Raw genomic sequence first — 20714 nt, 5'->3', positions numbered from 1 at the left:
TGGTGAAGTCATGTGTCAGTGGCTGGGGAGGGGGCCTGTGGCTGAGGCAGTGGTACAAAGATGAGAAGATAAGCCCTGAGATGGAGACACAGGTCTGGCCTCTTGCAATCAAGTCGTTTGCATCTGGTCTGGGGTGGGCACCCCCGCGCCCCCCACCTCTTGCTGCAACCCCTCCAGTCGCCTCTATTAACAGCATCGGTCCAAAGCAGCCCAGGGAGGGTGAATCCCCCTGGCTTTCAACAGGTCCTTCCAGGGCAGCGGGAAGATGAGGAGCGAGGTCCGGATGGGGGATCATCCCAACCCGCCAGCCCTACGGTCCGGCCACGGAGGTCGGGGGGCAGCATGGAAGTTTCCCCGGAATAAATACTCCGGTCTAGCGTGCCCAGCTCCCCACTCCCACTACGGATCTCCTGAATTCAGACGAAGCGAGGGCCTGTGAGCAGAGTGGGGAGGAGGGCAGGGGTGACAGAAGGGGAGAAGGGCAGAGGGTGGCCCTAGGGGCCCCCGGAGCGAGGCCTGATTGCTGGACCAAGCCCGGGAGGGGGCAAGTGGGGCAGCTCGCCGGAGGAGACGTGCCTTCACGTCGGCCGCCAAGGCAGCGGCGGCGGCGGCGGCGGCGGCGACTGGAGACTGATGGGGAGGAGGTTTGGGGAGGGGAGGGAGCGCGGGGGAGAGGGAGGGAGGGACGGAGCGGTGGCGGGGAGGTGGGGCCGGCGGGCGGGCGGCTGCAGCTGCCGCCGGCGTCTCGGGGGCTCCAGGCTGCGGGGCGGACGCAGCGCCTAGCGATCCACCGCGGAGCCGCGCGAGGCCGCCCGAGCCCGAGCCCCAGCCCCAGCTCCGAGCCCCGAGCGAGCGCCGCCGCCGCCTCTCGCCAGCAGGTCCCCGGACGCGCCGCCGCCGCCACCGCCGGGAAGGCAGCCGGTGCCGAGCAAGTTGCGAGTGCGCTTCTCCGCCCGGGGAAAGTTTCCCCCGCGGCCGCCGACGGGAGTTGGCGCGGGATCCGGCCACTGCCGCTGGAAGGTAGGGGTTCCGCACCTCAGTGCCCTCCATGCGCCCCGCCGCCGCGCCCCGGGGGACTTGGGGACCCAAGCGCGCTTCCCGCCTACCCCCGGGCGACTGTTGGGCACGGTGGGGGTGGGGGTGGAATGGGGGGATCCCAGGATGTTCAAGTTCTACTTCGGCTAGGCTGGGGAAGGGGCGGGGGAGACGTGCTCGCCCCCATCCCTGCCCCGAATCCGCCAAGGGCCAGAGGCTTCCCCCGGGACAGGTGCAGCGCTGCTCGGCGCTCTGGGCGGGTGACTGGTGGGGGGGGTGGGCAGCAGAATGGCGGGGGTGGCAGGTGTGGTTACAAGTCGGGGTCTTGGCGAGGGCTGCGTCCTGAGGGAGGCGGTGCGCGCCATGCCACTCTGTAGGGGGGCAGGTAGGGACTAAGGATTAGGAGCGAGGATCCAGGCCGTGAGGATTGCCGGGCCCAGCTGGGCCACTGAGGCGGGTCGCCTTCGGAGTCCCTGGAAGCGGGGCGGGGCGGGGGCGCCACGCTTTCCTTCAGGGCCCCCTTTATTCCGTACTCGGTGTGTGCGGTTTGGGGAAGCAGAGACTCCGTTGGGTGCTCGTTGGATCCGAGGCTCGAGCACGTACAGATTCGGGGGGCGCAGCGGGAGTCCGCTTGGAGGGTTGGCGGGCACGGGTGGGTTCGCGCCGGCTTTGAGTCCCGGCTGGATTGAGGTGAGTTTGCTCCCGCGAGGGGGCGCCCTTCCCTGGCCGTTTCACCCACAGGAAGGCGAGTTCTGGTTCCTGCGAGACAAATGCACTGAAATCCAGGACCGACAACCGCAGACCAACCCCCAACACGCGAGGGGCCAGCCCTGAGGAGCACCCCACCGCAGCCGGAATGGGGCAGAGGGTCGGAGTGTGAGGCTGGGATGCCCCCAGTTATAACTGCGCTGTGTATTGGAAAGCTTGGCTCTCAGGAGCTGGTTTTTCTTGGGGGAGCTGGCAGGATGTATGGGTGAATAAAAAGTCACCCCCTGAAAAACAAAAAGGAGGGGAACTTTACATTAACAGCGAATTGGTGTGGAGTAAGTGTATGGGAGCATTAACTTTCTGAGGTTTCTTTGGGGTCTGAAACCCAAACCGCTGAATGCACCCTTTTTGTAAAAGTTGTACCTTTGTTCCCTGGATCTGGCCAGATCCCTTTCTGGTGTGGGTGGGTTGAGGGTCTTGGGGTGAATCCCCTCTCTGGGCACAAATAAACTGGGAGGCACAGGGTGGGGTTGATGGGGGCCCTTAAAGACTTTAGCAGTCCAGTTTCAAGTGATAAATTTCTTAGTCAACAAGAGCCCCTCCTCTTGGGGTCTGGAGGCCACAGGCCACTTTCATGTGGTCATTTCACAATTATTGGTGGAAACCTGCCACGTGTCCCCTTGTGGGACCTCAGGGCCCCTGTGTGTTGAGTCTGTGGGTCTGTGCCAAGGCCTCAGGGAGCCAGACGGCTGCTGGCATCTATGAAGAGCATCATCTTTGTCATGTGTGGGCTGTTCGACATTGTAGGGACCCTGAAGCCCTGTGGCTTCATCTTTCTCTCTAATTCCCTCCCTCTTCCCTGCACCCCAAGTGAGTACAAATGAGCAAATCTAAGAATGTGCAGTGGCCTCATAGTGGCTGGCGGAAGTTTTCATCTTTCTCGTGGATGCCAATGTGGGCTCACTGGGCAGCCCCCCTCCCCCCTCTCATGTCCCCAGAGTCCCCTGCAAAGGTGATGGAAAAGGGTAGTCCCTGAAAGAAAGCTGAGGTTCTTGCTTTCAGTGTAGCAAATGTTTTTGTTGGATGCTCTCAAATTGCTCGAGGACAAAGTTGCTGTAGAGAAAGATCAGCATGGTTTTTATTTTGAATAGGAGAGGACAGACGAGTAGGGAGGAGACAGAGGAAAGGGTGGAGAAGCCCGCTGTCTCTGCATTTGTCTTCAAGACATTCCATGGAGCCAGAAAACAAAAGGAGTTGTTTTGTTGTTTTGTTTTGTTTTGAATGACTCTAGTTTTTCTGGGGAGGGAAGCCTGCCTGGAACAGCCCTGCCCTTGGAAACTGGGAGTGAGCAAGGGGCCCCCAGAGGGCTGGCGGCTCTGCGTTCTACCCGTGCTCCCTGCACCCCACTCACACCCAACCTACCCCGAAGATGGGAGGGCATTGAGACCCCTGGGACTGCTGATGTCCCTGTTTGGATGTGGAGTATCATGTGTGGACTCAGACTGCTTCCAGGCAAACTCCAAGGTCTCTGATTCAGCAAAATTTCAGGTCTTGGGCACTGTGTCTCCTGGTCGTCCGGTCCCCAGATCCATTCAAATGGCAGACCCTTGGCGTATCTTTACCCAGCCTGAGGCTGAAATGGCGGTATATCAGTGAAAGTTCCAGGCCACTTTCTAGAAGCATCAGTTCATCTGGAGTTGGAGTTAGGACACCTTGGGCTGATCCAGGAAGTACCCCCCTCCTCCTTTAAAAACTGCCCTGTCAGCCTGGAAACAGCTCCCTGAATTAGTGGCTTTTTAATGGTCTGGGGCCGGGGTGGCGGTGGAGGAGGCGGAGGCTTGAAACTTAAAGTCAGGAGAGTCTAACATTTTAGGGCGCTAGGCAGCTCTGCTCTGCCTTCTGTCCAGTGGGGGGCACCGCTCCTGGCCGTCTTGCCCGCTCCGCCCTGACAGGGCAAAGTGAACCAGGTGCCTGTCCTCCATCAGACTGCTGTTTGGGGATGGAGAGGGTGATGTTGGTGATCAGTTCCTGCTGGGATCCCCATGTCTGTCTGCAAGCTTGCATGTTACCTTTCTCTGAAGGCCTGTGCAGCTTTTACTCCCTCCTCTTTCCTGCTAAGAGCAGAGAGTCATGGCTGGACTGCCCCTCTTAGGGACCCCTCTTTCCAGAGGGCGGCTCTTCTGGTCTATTTCATCAGCCATTGCGAAGGAAAATCAGGAACATTTGTTCAAGCTCAGCTGGGACACAGCAAAGGGAGGGGGCCTTGGAAACCAGCACTTTAGTCCCCCAGAGCAGATGATCGCTTGATGGGGTATTTTTGCAACCTGATGCTGCTAAGTAACCCGCCAGCCTGGGCTCCTCCTGCCGCACGGGCTGCCACCTTGGACCCTCATCAGTGCTCTGACTGGGGGGTGGGGTTGTGAGCAGATAATGTAACACTCATTAAAAAGAGAGGGAGGGCTTCCCTGGTGGCGCAGTGGTTGAGAGTCCGCCTGCCAATGCAGGGGACACGGGTTCGTGCCCCGGTCCGGGAAGATCCCACATGCCGCGGAGCAGCTAGGCCCGTGAGCCATTGCCTCTGAGCCTGCACATCCGGAGCCTGTGCTCTGCAACGGGAGAGGCCACATCAGTGAGAAGCCCGCGTACCGCAAAAAAAAAAAAAAAAAAAAAAAAAGAGAGAGAGGGAGAGGGAGATGGGTCCCAGTGTTTGCAGCTGGCAAAGCAGTTCTTTCATCTCAGCATTTGTTACCTTAAGGTCCAGCCCTTGCCCCTTGTTTGTACCCAAGACTGCTGGTTTAATTAGTAACTGAACAACTTGGAGATGAGCAACAGCGTGTTCACTAGTCCTATGTGTGTGTGTACATACTGATTGGCAACAGGATGGAGTGGAAAGGTCACTGGACCAGCTGGACCAGGAGTAAGGAGACTTGTGTTCTAGCCCCAATTCTGTTATACATGGAGCTGTGGGACCTCGAGTGACTCACCACCCCTCTCTGAGCCTCAGTTTCCCTATTTCTCTAGACGCAGCATTGTGAGGCAGTTAGGCTGCCTGGGTTTGAATGTCAGCTTTCTTCTACTTACTAGCTGTGTAACCTTAGGCCATTCAACCTCTGGTGCCTCAGTTTCCTGATCTGTGAAATGGGACTAATTATACTGTATCAGAGTGTTGTGAAATGTCAACGAGATAAAACATGTGAAACACTTAGCACAGTGCACAGCAGGTAGTAAATGTTCAACAAATATTCACAGTCATCATTGTCATTATTATTATTATTACTAATACTCTTATTGTGAAATGGGAGGGAGGGATCAACGTTGATCCTTTCCAGCTCTGATATTTTTGGGCACAGTGTGTGTGTGCATGTGTGTGTGTGTGTGTGTCTGTGTGTGTCTGCTTTTGAGATGGAAGACAAGGGTGAATAAAACAAATTGCTTTTCTTTTTTTTTTTCTTCCTTTCCCTGCCTCACTGAGGGACTCCAGAGTTAAAATCTTGTGAGTATTCTCATGATAGCCCCGTCCTTGTGGCAGGAAGCCCAATGTGACGTCACTGAACATATCCTGGTTACTGGCACTTGAGGGATGATATTTCATCAGCTAGTATATGCCCATCCTTTCCCTTCCATCCTTTGTTTCCCACCCTTAACTATAGTACGAAGACCATATGTGCAGATAATGAGTTTAAGCTGATAAACAACTCCCAGATTCACCCAAATAAAAGGCCATCCTCCTAGAAGACACTTTCGACTTTAAAATAGATAATCTGGCTCCTCTGCTGCATCACACTATGTCTGGCTGGCCCCGCTTCTCTCTGTGTGTTCTGCCCCTCGGTCTTTTGCAGGGCTGTGAGCTGGGCCAGGTCTGCTGTCTGGGCTGTGTCAGCCATCCTGGCAGGGCAGCCTCTGGCTGCACCTCGGCCTCATCTCCCTCCAGCAAAGGCTGTTCTCTGAGCCATCCCAGTGATGATCTTCACTATGGCAGACATTTGGGGAGTGCTCACCATCGACCAGGAGCTAGACAATGCTTCATCTCACCTCCACCCTCAAAGTTGGTTCAGATATGGTCCCCATTTTACAGATTAGGAAGTAGGGCTCAGAAAAATCAAGGGAGCAAGTGGTAGGACTGGAATTGGATCCTAGGTTGGTCTGATTCTCCCTTCTCTGCTCGAAACCACTCTGTGATATTTCCTCTCCTATGGAAACCTCCTGTGAGCTCAAAGCCCCAGAAAAGATTTCCCTGAGATGCGATCAGGCCCCCTCCTCCCTGCTTTTGCTCATTTTCCAGGCTCAGAGTGCTTTATGAGATTCTCTTTTCTCACCCTGCATTGATTACTCAGCCATCCTGGGGACACTGAGGGGTAGGAGTTTTTTGGGACAAGGTTGCTTACAGGAAGGGGATGGTCTTATTCAGCAACAAAAGGTTGTAGTTGAAAGAGGATGTGTGTTGGAGTCACGGATGTGAACTTGCATCTTGTTTCTGCCATTGACTGGCTATGTGGCCTTGGTTTCCGTATTTGTGAAAAGCAGAATAACAGCAACAATAAGAGTGTTAAGCTAAGTAATACCAGCAGCCACAGCAGATGATCCCAGACCCTCCGTGGCTTAACCTGTGGGTTTAATTCTCACTTACGTCACTTGTCTAACATGGATCTCTGCTGTACACAGTTACTCAGGGACGCAGGCGGATGGTGACTCCACCATCTTCATAGCTGCACTTCCAGGATGATGTGGCATCCATGGTTACCACAGAAGGCGAAGAGAGCAATGGAAAAGGAAAAGGCACACTAACGCTCCACTGTGTCCCCTGGAGGTGACACACATCACTTCAGCTCCAGTCCATTGGTCAGAACTGGAAACCAGCTGTAAGGGAGGCTGGGTATTTACTGAGCACTAACTCCCTGCATTTATATTTCCCGGATAGAGTACTTTGAGGATTAATTGAGATGATGCATTTAAAGCTTCTAGTATAGACCTGGCACATAGTCCTTAAAACACGGATGCTTCCTTTCCTTAATGATCCCTGATGTGCATTGCTCTTTAGAGATTACAGACCATGTCCATGGAAATGATCTCTGGACAGATCATAGAGTGCCCATAATACACTGGAGGGGGGGTGGCTCGGAGAGGCCAAGGGGCTGGCCAGTGAGCACACGGCAAGAGCACTAAGCCAGACCCTTGACCTTCACCCCAGAGCTCCCATGGCCTCCTTTGCCTTACTGAAGTGTACTGCTCTTAGAACTTCTTCCAGGACCCTCCAGCACCTACTTCTGCTCCTATCTCCTCCTCCCATGCCCTAATGGGGAAGAGCTTCTGTATTCATCTTCTGTGTGTGCATGGGGCAGGGCGGGAAGGGCCAGGGGGAGAGAAGGCTGGAGGGAGGCTGCAGGAACTATCTGGAAGCTGAGGGAGTAGTGCAGGGGCATGAGAAGCCTTAGTTTTAAATATTCATAGTGAAAGCCATAGGAGTTTCAGCTCCATATACACTATTTTGGGAACTGCTGTGCATTCAAGCCTTGGGGTGTCCCCCAAATGACACAGAAGGTTACCTATGCTTCCTGTCCCATCTATGCAGTCTCCTGCTGACCCCTTTCACTCCTTGTGGGGTTGGGCAGGTAAAGAGAGGGGGCCTGATGAGGGTTTCTAGCCCTGTTTTTCTGAGAACAGTAAGGTGGTCAGACCTAGCTTCAAATCCTGACACCTCTACTTTAACACTTGTTTATCTCTCTGAGCCTCAGTTTTTTCCTCTGCAAAATGGGAAGAATGTAGAAAGCTATAAAGCTGATCAGGTGCCTGGCACCTAGTAGGTGCCACATCGCTCCTCACCCACTTGAGTAAGAAACGAAAGATGCCTTTGGCAAGGGGCCAGCACCCGAGGAGAGGCTCCAAGTGCCCCCCCTCCGGCCCCCGCACACACACCTGTCACTCCCATCTCTTGGATGGAGAGGCTCTGGGCTCCCGTCCTGGGTGGCCTGGGTTGGGGTCTCTAGTTCATCATAGTTGAACTACTATGGCTTCCACTTGAAATGGGAGAAGAATTTGGAGCCCCGGCCCTTGGATTTAGGCCCGTCTTTTCACGTCTAATTACCACTGTGGGCGCAGGGCCTGAGGGTGCTGCCGAGAGGAGCCCCGCTCCCGGGTGGCTGCCTCTCCGTCTGGGACAGATTGCAGCACTGTCGCTAGCCGAGTGTGCCTCAGCCTCCTGGGGGGCAGCCTGCCACCACCTGGTGCCTGACATTTAGGTCTCTCTCCAGCAGGGCCAGCCCAGGGTATTCATCTTGTCTGAGTTTTTAGCCCCCAGGGGAATGAGGTGCTTCTCCAGCCAAAATACAAGCACCCCTTGAATAATGGGGATTTACTGTCCCCTGCAAAAGACCTCACAGGAATAACTGGCGGGCTAGACACCAGGGTGGAGGGGTCTTTGAGAGAGTTGGGCTCCCCGAGACGGGATTCAGAGGTGGCCCGTGGCCCCCTGACATAGTGGATGCTTGTTCCTAGGGGCACGGAGAGAGTGGCCTCCGACTGTAGCTGCACCAGGATGCTCCTGGCTTCTTTGAAAAGTGCTGGTGGGAGGCAGGCCGGTTAGGCTGTGAGTCAGGCACGTGGGGTCCCTAAAACACATCTCATTCACTCCGCCCCCAGACCTCAGCTTCTGCAGTCCCTCCCCCCGAAACACTGGGGCAGAGCTGTGGACCAGCTCAAGAGCGCGATGAGGTGATGGCGTTGGTTTCCTAGGGCTGCAGTAACAAGTACCATAAACCGAGGGCTTCTAACCACAGACATTCATCCTCGCACAGTTCTGGAGGCTGGAAGTCCAAAATCAGGTGTCAGCAGGGCTCTAGGGGAAGGTTCTTCCTTCCTTGCTTCTGGTGGCTATTGGCAGTCCTTGGTGTTCCTTGACTCGTGGGCACATCACTCCAGCCTCTTCCTCTGTCATCACACGGTGTTCTCCCTGTAGCTGCACCAGGTCAGCTTTCCTCTTCTTATGAGGACACCAGTCACATTGGATTAGAGCCTAATGACCTCATCTGAACTTGATGACATCTGCAAAGACCCTGTTTTCAAATAAGGTCACATTCATACATACCAGGGGTTAGGATACGTGGGGCACACCATTCAATCCATAACAGGTGGGTACTGTTATCATTCCATTTAACAGCCAAGAAAACCAACCCAAGAGGCTAAGTATTGTAATTTGCCCAAGGTCACACAACTATACAACTAGTAAGTAACAAGTAAGTTAATCTCTGTACATTTCAGTTTTCTTATCAATAAAGTGGGGATTTATACCCACCTCGTGGCCTAGTTATAAGCATCAAAAGAGTAAGTGTCTGCATCAAACACACTTTGTCCACTGCTAACATTTGTCAGATGCTGTTTTCCATATTTGTTCCCTCCCAGGAGGTCTGGAAGGGTGCTGGGTGTTAGTGTGGGCTTAAGAAACATGGGTGCATGTGAATTATAACCAACTGCAGATAGGATGTTTTCTAGAAGTAAGGATTTGAAAGGACTGCGTGAAAGGCACCATTTACATTTTTCTCAACTCGTCTTTCTGGAGTTGCCTGCCATCTCCATCTCCTCTCAGGCTGAAAATATCTGCTCCAGATGAATGGTTCTTGCTCTTTATCCTGGGTTCACCTTTAGCACCGGAAGTCACTGTGATGTCGGCAAGTTGGGTTCCTCTTCCCTGGCAGGTCGTCTGGACATTTCTGCAAGAGAAGGGGGCCTAGGAGGAAATAGCCAAGGCTCCCAGCTCTGGCGCCCATCTCACAGGGGCCCAGGAGGGTTTGGAGGCTCAGCTGTGGAGGCCGAGGGTTCAGATACACCACCTCATCCCCACGCATTGAAAGCATAAGAGGCAACACGCCATCGGGGTTAAGAGTTCTGAACATAAGGGCCTGGGTTCAAGTCCCAGTTCAGCCACAGTCCATGGCCTCTGTTTGGCCTTTGACAAGATACTTAACTTCTCTGTACCACCGTTTTATTTATTTAAAATAAAAATTTATTTATTTACTTGGCTGTGTCGCATCTTGGTTGCAGCATGCGGGCTCTTCATTGTGGCATGCAGGGTCTTTTCGTTGCAGCACGGTGGCTTAGTTGCCCTGTGGCATGTGGGATTTTAGTTCCCCGACCAGGGATTGAACCTGTGTCTGCTGCACTGGAAGGTGGATTCTTAACCACTGGACCAGCAGGGAAGTCCCCGTGCCAACATTTCACTTCATAAGGTTTTTTTTTTTTAATTGAGGTATAATTGACATAAAACATTATGTTAGTTTCAGGTGTACAACATAATTATCCAGTATTTGTATATTTTGTGAAATGATCACCCTCATAAGGTTTTATGAAGATAAAATAAGATCAAAATGCATAAATGTATCTTTTAGGATTGAATGTGGCACTTTAAAAGTTTTCAGTGAATGTTGGAATTATTCTAATTATTTTATTTATGATCTGTTTCCCTCAATGGAATGAGGGCAGAGACCTGTCTGTCTCCGTCTCCATGGAGCCTGCAGTGTGTAGCTCAGTGCCTGGGACTGAATACATGTTCATAGACGTTCATACACGCAGAATGAATGAGTGAGGGGATGAATGATGAATTCTTAGTCATAGCTTCTTAGGGATCGCATCTTTCCTTGCTATGCACCAAGGCCTCTACCCGTAACCGCCCTTAGGTGGGGGCACTGCGGGCAGCATGGAGACAAACCCAGTGGGGAGCCAGGGGTGCCAGGACAAACTCATGAAAGGCACTTACATGTGGGGGCGGGGGCAGCGAAGGCCTCCCCATGGAAGTAAGCACAAGTTAAAGCTTGGAGGATGAGGAGGAGATGGGGAAGGGCGGCCTGGAAAGTCGTGGTCACCAGGAAACAGGCTGTGTGGTGGCTCCGTGGGGAAAGCCACGTTTGCAGTATAAGGTGTCCCTGCGACGTATGGGGGAACAGACAGCCTCGACCAGCAGAGATGCCCGCCCACACTCTGACACATGGAAGGCCAGTCCTCCTCCGGTATTACTACCTAACAGGCGTACCTCACTCGAGGCGGCCGGATCTATGAAAATGACAGCTGGATCAGAGGATCCTCATCCAATTTAGAGACAGATTAATGCTCAGATTCCCGTTCCTCCCTACTGCCTTAAAAATAAAATTCAGTTTACTGAAGTTCGACTTACACACTTTGTTAGGGAAAACATCTGTCGTGTAATGTGATCGTGCTAGCCGCCTTGCTCACTCTCGGAAGCCCTTCAATAGATTCTCACCTGTGTTCAGAAGGCTTTCTTGCAGCCTCTGCCCCTCCCCCACCCAGGCCTGCCTCCCTCTGCTCCAGCCCACCAGCCACCTTGCCCCAACCCAAACAGGTCTGCTCTGCATGCTCTTCCCTCATTCCTGCAATGCTTCCCCTCCCTCTTTAACTACCCAACTCCTCTTCATCCTTTGGATCCCATCACCTCCTCCAAGAAGCCCTCCTGGACTCCCAAGTGGGCCAAACTTCCCACCTATTGGCTCTGATTGCTCCACCATCCCCTCCCTAACAGGAGTTAGTCACGATTGGGCAATTGTTGACGTGTCTGTGTGATTATTTAACTTCCATCTCTCCCACTCTAGCTTAACCCCTGGAGGACAGGGACCCTGTCTGTCTTTGCTCATCCATCCCAGGCACCTCTCAGGTGCTCACAAAATGCCTCCCTCCATTTTTCCCTTTGTAGACCAGTCTTTTTCAGGCTGACTTGGGTAATGAGCGCAGCTGACACACTGATCACTTTCAGTGTGCCAGGCACTGAACGAGTCTAATCTCATCCAACAGAATGGTTTACGGTCCCAGCTCTACCACTCACCAGCTCCGTAGCCTTGGGCAAGTTACTCAACCTCTTTGTTCATCATTTTCTCATCCATAAAATGGGACCAAAAATAATACCTAATTTATTGGGTTGTTGTGAGGACTAAATAAGTTAATTCTTGTCAATTTTATTTTCTCAGTTTTGGAGGCTAGAAGCTCATGATCAAAGTGTTGGCAGACTTGGTTTCTTCTGAGGTCTCTTCCTGGCTTGCAGAAGGCTGCCTTCTCATTGTTCTCACAGGGTCTTTCCTCTGTGCACGTGTACCTCTGGTGTCCCCTGGGGGTCCAAATCTCTTCTTAGAAGGGCATTAGTCAGATTGCCCTAAAAGCCTCATTTTAATTTAATCACCTCTTTAAAGACTCAGGAGGTCTGAACCCCAAGCCCGCTCTCCAGCATTACATGGTCTGTTCCCTGGTTCTGCTCCTCTGTGGGACACCAGGGTCTTCCCTGTTGGAGCCAGTCCATGTCTTAACAGCCAGAGTGGGAGAAAATCAGGATCTGGGGTCTTGGAGACCTCTCACCTGGCCCTTTGCTCCCCTCCAGTCCTTAATCCCCTGTTCGATGGCAGCTGTCAAACCCCTAAGGGAATTGGGACCTATTGTCCTGCTTGTGGGCTGAGAGGGAGGCCAAGGGTACAGTATGAGGAGGTGGGAAGGAAGTGGGAGGGTCCTAGGAAGTGAGGGGGATTATCGATTCTGGGATTTTCTCCCTCTCTGTAGTTCATTTATTTGATTTTCCAGGAGTTATCACAAGCTCTTTGAAATGAATCACTTTTTACTGGTGAAAGACCTAAGAAAAAAATAATCAGAGTAAACATAGTAAGAGAATACGGAAATAGATCAAAAGTGTATTCAATGGAAACTGAGTCTTAAGCCAGTCTCCTCACCGAGAGACAACCAGTGTGAGCAGCCCCCTGTCTCTGCTGAGTTGTTCTCCCAGTAAATGAGCACAGCTGTGTACATGGTGCCTGCCATTCCCGTATACCCTGCGGTGTTCCATCCCTTCAACTCTGCATCATCTTGCATTTTTTCAATTGTTCCGTCTTAGCACGGACACTTCTGCCTTGGTTTAGTTGGGGGTCTCCAAAAACAGACCCTGAGCATGGATCTGGATACACAGAGTTTATATATGATGAGGTTGGTTCCAGAGAGGTGAGTGAGCAGGGAGGGGAGGAGAGCCAACGAAACATGCCCTAATGAGCAGCCTCCCGCTGTGGGCACCTGGGGCCCTGTCCCACTGGGGACCCTCCCAGGGACTGTGTGAAGCACACCTCAGAATCGACCCAGCGAGTGGTCACCGACTTCCGTCTCTCATTGGTTGAGGGTTGCTCCTGGGGACATCAACTTCTGGAAGCTTCCAGGCTGCCTTCAAGCCAAGAGACTGAAGGACGTGCTTGTGTAGGGGCTACCAGAGTGAGCGGAACTGTCCCCTGAAGCTGTAGGGGGTCTCCAGGGTGGACCATGGGGTAGGGGAGAGGCACAGCTCACGTGTCAGTTACTTCCCGCGTCCTCTTGTGATGGGTGCCTAGTATATCCCTGCGTGGACAGCCATGATGTTTTTGCCTGATTCCCTATGGGCGACTTGAATTGCTTTTCTGGAACACACCTCTTTCTTGCCGCTCCACCCAGCAGACAATCTGTGGAGACCACCTACTGTGGAGTGGCCAGCTGGGTCAATGGCCATCTTCTCTCTTCCATAGTTGCTTGGTCCTCTCTGGCCTCTTCCTGCCCCCTGCCCATCCCCACTTGGCCCCCACAGATGTCATTTTGACCCTTTCATCTCATGGGGTCCAGGAGCCTGGGCTAGGTGGGGTCTCTGAAAGACCCTGGGGCCCTTTGGAGAACACTTGTGAGAGGGAGGCCAGCAGGTCACTACAGAGGGTGGTTTCCACCTTCCTACAGGGTTGGACGGGGACGTCCGTTGGCAGATCAAAAAGCTTTTTGTTGTTGTTTTATTTTCCTTTCTAGCGGCTTCTTGCTGGGGAAGCAGGCTGCGGAGCCAAGGCAAACAGAGTGACCTCTGAGGGCACTGCCTGCAGGTTCTGCAAGGCTGAGGAGATGAAGTTTTAGCGTTGTGGAGGGGATAGCGCTGGGGCCACACGTGGCGGCTGTCCCCGGGGACCCTTCCCTCCTCTGAGCCCAGAGACCAAATGGGGACAACGGGGGCCGAGCTCAGAACCTGATGGGCTCAAGGAGGCCTGGGATTTGGGGGAGCAGGGCGGGGTCACCAAGAGGGCTGGACCACAGACTAGACTCAACCCCTGAGTTGCTGTCCTTACCGTTCCCAGCTGAAGAGATGGGGAGAGCCCTGGACTGGGAGTCCAGAGAGTCAGAACCTGGAGCCGAACCCCGTTTGGGCTCCAACTAGCGCTCGTGTCCGCGGAGGACCGCTGATATCGCGCCCACACACTGGGGAGTGGGGCTGCTTGTCCTCCATGTCCCCTCTGACTCTAGAACCTCCCTTTAGAGTCTGCAGCGGGGACTACAACCGGAAAGCCTTGAACCCTCTGGAGACAAGCGCTCAGGAAGCCGAGGCATGGTTGTTCATGGAAGCGGGGGTATTAAGTAAATTAAAAGTGCGAGAGGAAAATCCATCAGCATTATTCTCAATAGCTGGGATGATACGCATAACATTTCCTCCCTTTCACTTGATCACTTTCTCTTCCCAAAAGAGTTTGAAGAAAGAAAATGTCTGATGATTCGCTGCACACTAAGCTCAAATAAATATGCTCTTAAAAAAGTGGTTGCTATGTAATTGAATTGATATAATGGGCAAGTTTTGTTTCTAAGTATCCCTACCACTCACAAAGGTCTATTCAAACCTGCTGGAGAGGTACATGTGTGTGTTTGTGTGCAAAGAGAAAAAGATCTCACCAATAAGGAATCTTTTTGGCTAAACAATAATAATGATAACTATATATATATATATATATATATATATATATATATATATATATATATATTTTTTTTTTTTTGGCGGTACACGGGCCTCTCGCTGTTGTGGCCTCTCCCGTTGCGGACGCGCAGGCTCAGCGGCCATGGCTCACGGGCCCAGCCGCTCCGCGGCATGTGGGACCTTCCCGGACCGGGGCACGAACCCGTGTCCCCTGCATTGTCAGGCGGACTCTCAACCACTGCGCCACCAGGGAATCCCATGATAACAATATATTTAAATAAAGTTGTGTGCATGTCTGCTGGGGAGGAATGTACGGGATTAAAGTTAAATGTTCTTCGAGAAGGAGGAGTTCCAAAAGCAGCTGTAGAGTCCAGGTGGCATTCGAGTAGGGCTGTAAGCAAGTGGGAATTCCGACTTCTGAATCCCACATTTCAAATCCTGGCTTTGCCCCTCACAAGCTGCATGACCTTGGCAAGTTTTTTATCCTAATTGAACCTCAGTTTCCTCATCTGGAAGAAAAAGGGACAGCACAAGCGGGACCCACGGGGTCCTGGGCTTGGAGTGACCTGCCACGTCGGCTCTCTTTCATTCCCTTTCCTCTCCAGAAGCACAGCAGAATTGTTCCATGTACCCAGCAGACCCATATATATGATCTCATTTGATGCCCCACAGTCTGATTGTGATGAGATTTTTAATCCCTGCTTTATGGAAGGGAGACCTGAGGTGCTGAGATTATGGAATTCCATAGATCACCCAGTTGGTTGGTGGGATATGGGAAACTGGGAGGGTTTTTCTGAAACATTGCAAGGCCCCACCTTTTCCATTGTAAGGGAAGGGAGGCCTGATGAATGCAGAAAAGGAGCTCCTGGTGTTGCTTGGTGTAGGCGTTCATTCATTCTTTCTTCCATTGTGTGTCCGGACAGCCCTCCGCATCCACAGATTTTTCATTGGTGGATTCAACCAACTGCGGATTGAAAATATTCAAAAATAAAAATTTCAGAAAGTTCCAAAAAAGCAAAACTTGAATTTGCCACACTCCAGCAACTATTTACATAACATTTACATTGTAGAAGGTATTATAAGTAATCTAGAGATGCCAAGGATACAGGAGGATAGGTGTAAGTTATATGCAAATACTACACCATTTTTTAAAAATAAATTTATTTATTTTTTGTTTATTTATTTTGGGCTGCGTTGGGTCTTCATTGTGGCGTGCGGGCTTTCTCTAGTTGCGGAGAGCGGGGGCTACTCTTGTGCGCGGGCTTCTCATGGCGGTGGCTTCTCTTGATGCAGAGCACGGGCTCTAGGCACGCAGGCTCAGTAGTTGTGGCACACGGGCTTAGTTGCTCCGCAGCACATGGGATCTACCCGGACCAGGGCTTGAACCCATGTCCCCTGCATTGGCAGGTGGATTCTTAACCACCTGCGCCACCAGGGAAGGGAAGCCCCTACCACACCCTTTTATATGAGGGACTTGAGCATCAGTGGATTTTGCTATCCATGGAGGCCCTGTAACTAGTCTCGAGGGACGACTGTACTAGACTTTTACTGAAGACTTGAGGTGGAGGATGGTACATCCAGAGGGTGTGTAACCATCCAGTCCAGTACTGCACAGCAGTCTTTTCTGGTCTTGAAGCCCCTGAGCCATACCCACCAGGAGGAGCTCTCTCCTGGGTCCCTGACTCAGGCTGGGCCCTCTCGCTCACTCTTCTCACCTCCCAAGCTTCTCCCAAGTCTCAGGCCCCCTCGGCCCTTCCCTCTGAGGACTTGGAGCTTCTGCTCTCTTGGTCTCACCTGGAGGATCCCCTGCCCCTTATGTGGGTGACTCAGGCTTGGTACTGCTACGACGCAGAGAGGGATGGGGACACAGCCTCTCCAGTACCCACCTCGCCCTCCTTCCCTGCCATACAAAGTTGCCCTTTGCCAGAGATGCTTTCTAAGCCTGGCGGGGCTCCCGGCCCTCACACTCCTGATGCTGCCTGATTCTCTGAGACTGTCTTTGCCTCGGTACCTAGAGGTTCTTGAGAGAACATTGTCCTTAAGAGCCCTGCCATGGGGAATGGCGGGCCATCTTCCTAGCTCACATCTGTAGTCTTGTCTCTCCTGCCAGTTAACAGGAGGCTGTGAACAGAAGCAGCACTTTTTCCCCCCCAACAAGGAATTCAGGAGCTGATGTCGCACGTACGTGTACACATGTGTGCGCTTGGATGGGTTTTGCTGGGCCCTGAACCTGGGCCTTGAGGTGTCACCCAGAGCCTTGTTGGAAATAAGTGTGATGTTGAAGGCAGCAGATGACTGTATCTTTGGGAGGAGGAGGAACGGGATTAGGGCAAAGTCCATTCTGGTCAGTTCAGTAGGTCATGGGAAGAGAGCCTCGTGGGGCAGTGGTTAGAGCCCGGGCCTGGGGTCAGGCCATGATGGGTGGATTCTGGCCCTGCCACTTTCTGGTGTGTGTGACCTCGGGCTGGTAAAGCCTTGATACTTCTTTCCCTTCCATGTGAAACTAGGTAACAGCAGTGCAGGTCGGTGGGAGCCTGAGTAACCGAGTCGGGCCCCCGCCATGAACACGAGTCCCCAGAAGTTTGGAGAGACGTGTGTGCAGGAATAGGAACTCCTCACATTTTGACCTGCCCTTGGGTCCTTTTTCCCATCGCGTTAGTCCTGCCCCCTCTGGGAGTAGCCAGAAGTCTCCCAAACGCTGCAGCCATTTCTGGTCTTGCCTTCACTTCCTGATGTGGATGTGGACATGGATGTGGATGTGGACGGGCATGCTGGGTGCCTTCCTCTGCCGCCCCTGGAAGCCCCAGATCTCCGTAGGAGGCAAAGACTTGGAGGTGCAGATACAGCTGTTCCCGAGGGAGGAGATGCCGTTGTAACACAATCCGATGACTCACTTTCGGGCACCTTTGGCTAAAAATGACCTTGAAAGGCAGATTTGCAGATGTTAGGGAACTTTTAGTATTTTTTTTTTTTTTTTTTGCAGTACGCAGGCCTCTCACCATTGTGGCCTCTCCCGTTGCAGAGCACAGGCTCCGGACACGCAGGCTCAGCAGCCATGGCTCACGGGCCCAGCCGCTCCGCGGCATGTGGGATCTTCCCGGACCGGGGCACGAACCCGTGTGCCCTGCATCAGCAGGCGGACTCTCAACCACTGTGCCACCAGGGAAGCCCCAGTATTTTTGAGCTTAAGAAAAAAATTCTAGCTTGAGTGAGGGAGAAGAGCAAGGAGCAGGCCTGTGACCTGGTTGAGGGAAGAAAATGAGATTGCTTGGTTTTCATTTGCCTCAAAACACACTGTGAGTTTTTCTGCAAATGTTAATGAAGACAGAAAGCGGTGAGACCACAGAGGCCCCCCCTGGGCTGCTGCTGGAAGCACCTCCACGTTGGAGCCCCTCCCTGGGTTCGTGTGGATTAGCGCTTTGGAAAAGGGCAATTTTTAGTGATGTCGGATCACCAATCTCAGCCTCATTAAGGAAAATCTCTTTCTTGGAACCCAGGGATCAGCGTGAGAATGACTCCTCACCAGCTCTTGGCCTCGGCCTTGTCTCTGAGCTGAGATCCCAGCCTGCAGCCAGCCCGGGTGCTGTCTCCACTGTTTACTGCTTAGTAGGGAGAAGTGAACCAGATGTGATTGGTTTGAGATGAATGAGGTTACCATCGTGTTTCTGGCTTTTCCAGTAGTTCCTAATTGGTTGTGAGAGGCTCCCCCTGGAGTGGAGTGAAAGAGCCCTGAATTAGAAATGGGGAGATGGTTCAAATTCCCCTGGGGCAAGGCACTAGCCCTCTCTGAGCTTGTTTGCCACCCATAAAACCTGCAGGCAAAACCCCAAACCAACAAAAACACTCCAGGGCAGACGTACATTATCTTCAAGGCAAGCATCGTAGGGTGGGCGTGGGAATCAGAATAAAATAAGCTAAAGAATGGGGCCAGGCTTGGGTTTGGTCCTTTCTCTGTTTCTTACCCATCCTGGGAATAAGAAGGCTGAGCCACTTGAGAAAATGGCAAGGGTTTCCGGGGGGGCAACACTGAATAGCAAGTGTGGCAAATACATTTCATCTCAAATGCCAACCCTGATCGATTGGTAGGGCCTGCTGAAGGGTGGATGAGGCTGGGTTATGCGGGCTCAGCAGGAAGGAGTGCCAAGATCAATTATTGATGTCTGTTACAGTTGCAGGAGGGTGGAGTGCTGGCCCACAGGGTAGATTTGGCGAACCCTGGGGTGCTAGGTAGAGCCTAGCCACTGGGAACCTGGGTGCTCTTCCGGTCACTGGCTTTGCGCTCTATGGCCTCAGGCAGTGTGGTTCTTAATTGGGCTACATTTCAAAATAATCATGCCTGGCTGTCCACATCCTCAGGAAGTCTGGTTGGTACTAGTGTAGTGCTGGCCACGTGTAGTTTGAAGAGACTGCTCAAGTGATTTCAATGTCATTTCATCCTCTTAGAGCAGGGGTCCCCAACCCCTGGGCCGTGGACCAGTACCGGTCTGTAGCCTGTTAGGAATCGGGCCGCACAGTAAGAGGTGAGCGACGGGCGAGCGAGCGAAGCTGCATCTGCTGCTCCCCATCGCTCGCATTACCGCCTGAACCATCCCCCCCACTATCTGTGGAAAAAATTGTCTTCCACGAAACCGGTCCCTGGTGCCAAAAAGGTTGGGTACCTCTGTCATAGAGAAACACTCACTGAAAGACAGCCATGGACAGCTTACGGAGGCCTCATCCACTCAGCAGTTTGGTGGAGGGGATTATGAGAATGTTCCCCACTGTATCATATGAATTTGTGAGGCACCAAAGAAGATGGTCTGGCCAGTGGCTAAAATGAATGAAGCGCACAGGCCAAAGGTGCAATGTGGCGGCCTGCAGGCCAGATCCAAGCTGCAGATGTATTTTGTTTAAGGTGCACAATGTTTAAAACATGAGACTGACCCAACATTAAAATGTTGGGAAATGTAACTAAAACATACACATACCGTATGACCCAACAATTCCACGCTTTCCCACAGAAAAGCATACATGTGCTCTCCAAGAGGCATGGGTAAGAATGTCCGTAGCTTCATTCTCTATGAGAGGCCTGGAAACAACCCAAATGTCTATAAATGGTAGAGTGGATATGGGAGTTCTACACAGCAGAGAATGAATGAACTCCTGCTGCTGCTGGCAATCTGGGGGGAATCTCAGAATCCTGATGCTGAGCAAAAGACAACAGAGGTGAAAGCGAATGATTCTATTTATACAGAATTCTATCTACACAGAATGATTCTATTTATATAAAGTTCAGAGTCGGCGAAGTGAAGCTATGGTGTGAAAAGTCATGATAGTGATTCCGTTTGGGCGGAAGTCGGGGAGGGCCCAGAAGGAAGCATGAGGGGCTTCTGGGTGCTGGTCTCTTTCTTTTCTTATTCTGCTTTGTGGTTTCACAGGTGTGTCCAGTTTGTGACTCTTCATGGAGTTGTACATTTCAGACCTATGTACTTTTCTGTATATATATTTCAAAATTTTAAATTCTGTTAACACAACAGAAAACAGAGGATTCTAACCAGTTGAAAAAGAGATGTAGCATAAAACTCTAGATTTCTTCCTTCCTTGACAAATAGGCCCCTATGTGGCAAGTGCAGGCAGGGGGTGAGCAGGGGCTGCCCCCTTGGGAGGGTGCACACCTCTCTCCCCTTCTGTTTCAGGTGGTTTGTTGGGATTTGCCTTTGAAACTCGTAACAAAACGCTGCCCTCTGGGACTCCCAACCTCCGTCAGAGAGAAGGGCTGTGCGGGTGAGTGATGGATGAGGTAGGAGGAGAAGGTCTCCTTGTCAGGCTGGGTTCAGTCCTGACTGTACGTACACGTGCAGTTTTGGAGACTTTGGGCGAGTGATTTAGTCCCTCTGAGCCTCGGTTTACTCATTTGTAAAGCGAGGCGAGTACTAGCACATCCTAGGGTTGTTTGGGGGTTGGGACTAGTTTATGAGGAGAAAACGCACGGCGTACCTGGTGGCCGTGGCTGCTTGGGCAGAGCTACATTTGCCTCCTCCCCACAGCCGGCCTGGTGCCGTCCCCTCAGGCCCACTGGGAGCGGAGACTCGGCGGTTACTGAGACATGGCTGCCTGGACCCAAGTTCCCTTTGCTGAGGTTGAGGTGGGAGATGGGAGACCTGTTCTCTGGGGCCCTGGCAGTGCCCTCCTCTCTGGCCCAGTCCTGTGCATCAGGCCCCAGCTTGCATGGAAGGGCAGGGCCTTCCTCTGGCTGGTCAGGGCCAGGCGT

General features: G+C 52.4%; 1 protein-coding gene across 5 annotated transcripts in view; it reads left to right on the top strand.

The window, feature by feature from the left end:
- The first annotated feature begins 729 nt into the window (after window positions 1–729).
- The window catches only part of TSPAN18 (tetraspanin 18), a 187860-nt gene continuing 167875 nt past the window's right edge, over window positions 730–20714 (top strand). For all 5 annotated transcript variants that reach the window (XM_060105395.1, XM_060105396.1, XM_060105392.1 and 2 more), the window contains exon 1: window positions 730–1020. The gene's annotated coding sequence lies outside the window, so the exon portion shown is untranslated. The remainder of the gene's footprint in view (window positions 1021–20714) is intronic.

This window comes from Mesoplodon densirostris, chromosome 7 (assembly GCF_025265405.1).
Source record: "Mesoplodon densirostris isolate mMesDen1 chromosome 7, mMesDen1 primary haplotype, whole genome shotgun sequence".
Lineage (NCBI taxonomy): Eukaryota > Metazoa > Chordata > Mammalia > Artiodactyla > Ziphiidae > Mesoplodon > Mesoplodon densirostris.
The sequence above is the reverse complement of the archived record's forward strand: the minus strand, read 5'-3'. Positions and strand labels throughout refer to the sequence as shown.